General features: G+C 40.4%; 1 long non-coding RNA gene across 2 annotated transcripts in view; it reads right to left on the bottom strand.

Annotated features, from left to right (window-relative positions):
• The window catches only part of LOC126495326 (uncharacterized), an 18,548-nt gene that overhangs the window by 7,285 nt on the left and 6,352 nt on the right, over positions 1-4,911 (bottom strand). The window contains exon 1 of one of the 2 annotated variants that reach the window (XR_007590132.1): positions 4,515-4,787. The exons of the other annotated variant lie outside the window; for it this stretch is intronic. This is a non-coding gene — a long non-coding RNA (uncharacterized lncRNA). Of the gene's footprint in view, positions 1-4,514; positions 4,788-4,911 lie in introns of those variants that run through there. 2 annotated transcript variants of the gene reach the window in all.

Genomic DNA, 4,911 nt, shown 5'->3' with positions numbered 1-4,911 from the left:
AAATTTGTATTAATAAACCAAGATCCATACCAATGACAAAACTTTAATCAAGATCAGAAATATATATACATATAACAAAATTGACCTTAAAATCCATACCAATGCAAATTAGTCATACCTATATCATTTCCCCTTTTAAATGTAAAAGAACATTTATAAACAATATTTGGGATCATGGGCGTAGTTTTTTTTTCTCCAAACTGCTTCCTACTGAATGGGGGTGTGGTTATTCAGGTCTTTTATGGGATAACCTGTCTGTTAGGTTCATCTCAGTCAGCAGTTGAGCAAGTAATTTTTTTGAGGGTGTTCACAGCAACCTTTCAGGAGGGCGTGGTTTATCATACCATATTGGGATAGAAGTGATCCACAGGGTCTCATCCTCTGTGAAAACAAAAGAAGACCCTCTCCAAAGCATCATATCCTTAGACCCAAATTCTGAAATCATAATACCCTTATATCCATTCTGGTTTAGCTTGGCAGCCCATATAATGAAATGTCTTTCTGTACTTAGCTCCTTCACAGTCAAAAATTTTAAAGAGAAAATACAATGTACATAATCCAGACTCTCTGTGAATTCTCCATTTTTGTGTGGCTTATTTTTACTCTATCACTTTATTTTGTCTCTTTAAAGACTTTACCCCATTTTTTTAAAGGCATTAACTTTATTCTTTTCCTTCTCTCTCCCAAGTCTATGTACACTCATCCAACACTGTGTCTTTTATGTCTGAATCTGTCCTATTGTGAATCTGTAATTTTTTTTACTATCCAGGAGCATTTCTTAAAATGTTAAGCACTTCTTAAAAACTCAAGTTGCACCATGTACAGGTAATACGGTACCACCTGTGTCCTGACCAGTCTAAACCTTAAGTGCGCTGTTATTATGGTAATTTTGGTAGTTCCTGCCTGAGACCAGCACATTTCAGCGTGGTGGAGCTGAGCCTTTCCTGCCTCAGAGCCATTTGGTGCCTGAGCCACACACAGTTCCAGGCACACAGCAGTCCACATTGCCATCAAGCAAGCCGTAGCACTTTACTCCAAATGCTCCATTCAAAAGCTTTGTCTTGAGACCCACACTGGAGCACCAGACTGAGCTCCAATAAGATCCCAATAAGGAGCAGAAGGAGGGAGAACATGAGCAAGGAAGTCAGGACCACGAGGGGTGCACCCACCCACTGAGACAGTGGGGCTGATCTATTGGGAGCTCACCAAGGCCAGCTGGTCTGTGACTGAAAGAAGCAAGGGATAAAACTGGACTCTCTGAACATGGTGGACAATGAGGGCTGATGAAAAGCCAAGGACAAGAGCACAGGGTTTTGATCCTACTTCATGTTCTGGCTTTGTGGGAGCCTAACCAGTTTGGATGTTCACATTCCTAGACCTGGATGGAGGGGGGAGGACCTTGGATTTTCCACGGGGCAGGGAACCCTGACTACACTTCGGACTGGAGAGGGAGGAGGAGAAAAGTGGGGGGAGGGGAAGAGGGGTGGGAAGAGGGGGAGGGAAATGTGAGGCTGGGAGGAGGCGGAAATTTTTTTGTTTTCAATAAAATAAATAAATAAATAAATAAATAAATAAGCTCTGTGTCCCACAGGAGCCAGACAGAGATCGCAATGGTGGCACAGCCCAGAAAGCTGGCATTTTAAAACAGCCATTTTTTTTCCTGCTGCTGAGTCAGGAAAATTTCTTTGCAGCAACCACCCACAAACAGCAAAAAGCTGTTTTAAACTCCCCCCCCCCCTTTTTCTTAAAGCCCTCTCAGGTTTTTAAGTGGATTTAGTCCATCACCTCTGGGCGTCATTCTGTTGTAATACAAGTGTTGGGGCTGTGTCCCCGGCACCTGGCTGCCCATATGGCTAGCTTATGCCCCAAAATAATTACATGGAAACTGTATTCTTTTAAACACTACCTGGCCCATTAGTTCTAGCCTCTTATTGGCTAGCTCTTACATATTGACCTAACTCATTTCTAATAATCTGTGTCACCCATGAGGTGGCTTACCGGGGAAGATCTTAACCTGTGGCTGTGCCGGGTGGGAGAATCATGGCGACTGCTTGACTCGGCTTCTTTCTCCCAGCATTCTGTTCTGTCTACTCCACCTACCTAATTTTCTGTCCTATCAGGCCAAGCAGTTTTCTTTATTAGTTAANGAAGATGTGTTTCTGCTAAGGCACTTTCTGTTTGGTTTAATAAAGAACTGAGTGGTCAATAGCTTGACAAAAGAGGATAGACAGAAGTTCTGAGAGGAGAGAGGCACTTTTGGAAGAAGAGGTAGTGGGGCTAAGGGATGGGGAGTTGGATGTACAGTATGGAGGAGAGGTAAAAAACCATTTATCAGAATATATATTAATATAAATAGGGTAATTTAAGTTATAAGAGATAGTTGGAAACAAGCCTGAACTAAGGTCAAGCTTTCATAAGTAATAAAAAGTCTCCATGGCATTATTTGTGTTCTGGCCATCCAAAGAAAATTTTGCCACAATCTTACAGCCTTCATATTTTGAAATCTCAAATAATCAAACTTTATATTGCAAAATAAAGTTTTAAAACAACCAACTCTAGGGCTGGAGAAATGATTCGTTCCATAAAATGTTTGCCAAGCAAGCACAAGATCTAAATTCAGTACCCAGAACCCCTGTAAAGTCAAGCTCAAAGACAGGTGACCAAACTAAGCAAAAAAGGGAAAAAAATCACATGATCTCCCTCACTTCCAGAGTCTATTTCATAATGAATAAATGCAAATATGTGAACAGGCATAAGTGTGGATATGGAGTAATACTCAAAAGGAGACCAGGAGAGGATGGTATTAGGTGTTAAGGAAGGGTGGAAAGAACACATGAGCTGTGGATGGAAAAGTAATTAACAGAGAAAGTATTAAACCCTAAATGAGCAGCACTGGTAACTGTACCCAGAACATACACAAAATATACTATAGGGTCTGGAGAGATGGCTCCACATTTAGCACTGGTGCTCTACAGAGGACCCAGGTTTGATTCCCAGAACCCACATGGCTGCTCTCAACCATGTATAACTCCAGTTCCAGAGGATTCAATGCCCTCTTATTGCCTCAACAAGCACTTCATGCATTTGGTACACATATGTGTAGGTAAAACACACACACACACACACACACACACACATATAGAATAAAACTTAATAAATCTTTAAAAATGATAAAGCAATTAAACTATGTAAGAGAGATGATCAAAAGCAGACATTAAAATATCTAGCTTATTTTTTTAACTGCATTAGGACCAGGGAAATTCTAATCAAAACCACAGGTTCAGCCTGCAGCATATCCACTAAGTGGCAATGATCAAAGCCATGGGAGAGCCAAGTGTTGGGGGAAACATGGAATATCTGGAACTCTCCTGCATTTTTAGGAGACATAGAAAATGCTGTAGCTACTATGGAAAATGAATGCTCATTCATTCATTCAAAAGTTGTTTAATATGTTAAAAATGGGGTTACTTTGTAACTCAGGAACAACAATTCTGAATATATAACACCAAACAAAAAACAAATATTCAAATACAATCTTGTATGCAAATTCTCATAGCAGCAAAATTATAGCAAACATGTAATATTAACTTAAGTGTCCATCAATTGATATGGAAAATCATTTCTTCATAGACACCGAAGACAGTGATACTTCCTTCCTTTAATAGTATGCTGAGTGACAGATGCCTGACACAGAGATGACATAGTCTATGATCCCATTGATGTGAAATACCCAGAATTTGTAAATATACAGAAGGCGAACTGGTTGTTGCTTAAGTCAAGGTTGCTTGAAGCACAATGCTTCAAATGTGTAACATGGCTAGAACAAAGTACTCTGCAGTTGACATTGGTAATGGGCCATGTGGGTCATCAGTCAGTGCAGAGTCCTGAGTGATCAAAATGCTGAGAATAATTGACTGTTGAGTGCTGAGTCATCATCATGAATCATCTGCATGAGATCATGCCAATTATATTTGGTGGCAGAACTTTTGGACTCACTGGGTGACAGAAAAGTTAGAGGGACACAAGTTGAGAGGAAGATATGTTGGGGTGTCTGAGGCAAGTGAGATGTGAGAGTTAGGGGCACATATAATTAAGATAGATTGTATACCTATATGATATCATCAAAGGATAAATAAAAAAATTCCAAATCAAAGCCAGAAATGGTGGCTTACACCTTTAATCTCAGTACTCAGGATGCAGAAGTAGAGAGATCACCGTGAGTTCAAGGCCAGTCTGGTCTACACAGCAACTTCCAGGCCAGTTAGAGCTACATAATGAGACCCTCTCTAAAAGAAAAATTAAGTTTGTAAGGGCATACATATCTTTGAATGCACTAAAAAAATATTGGATAGTGCCCTTAAGTACAATCCAATAAGATAGTGAATTGTATGTCAGGTGAATTATGTACCAATAGAGCTGCTAGTTTTGGTAAGTGTGAAAGAGAAGAAAGAACTGGGAAACATGGCCACAGACAAGAGCACTAGGTCAAAAGGGATAAGAACCATCATACATACCTACTGACATGAATAACAGATCAAAAATTCAAATCTTAAGTGTTTCATGTTTTTTCCACAAATGGGTCCTTTGGGTTGTAGGGATAATTGACGCTCACACCAAATGCTGTGCTCATGATCTACAGCCATGCTGTAGGCTCCAAACACTCTGAGGAGAGAGAGACATGGAAATTTAACACATGCAACAGAAGCCTGAAATATTCACATTCTTGGCCAAGACAGGGTAAACCACCTCACCTCAGTATTGACCCAGCACCGTTTCCTCCTGCTCACTCTCTACCCTTGTGAGCTTGGCACACTTGTGTTTCTTTCTCAAATGTACCTTTGTCATCCAGTGTCTAAAAGGGAAGAAGGAGCGGCTGTACATGTGAGACACACAGAAGGATGACCCTTCTGC

Source organism: Alexandromys fortis, unplaced genomic scaffold, assembly GCF_014885135.2.
Source record: "Alexandromys fortis isolate MF-2015 unplaced genomic scaffold, M_Fortis_MF-2015_v1.1 scaffold_438, whole genome shotgun sequence".
NCBI classification, from domain to species: Eukaryota; Metazoa; Chordata; class Mammalia; order Rodentia; family Cricetidae; genus Alexandromys; species Alexandromys fortis.
This window is presented reverse-complemented; position numbering and strand designations above follow the sequence as displayed.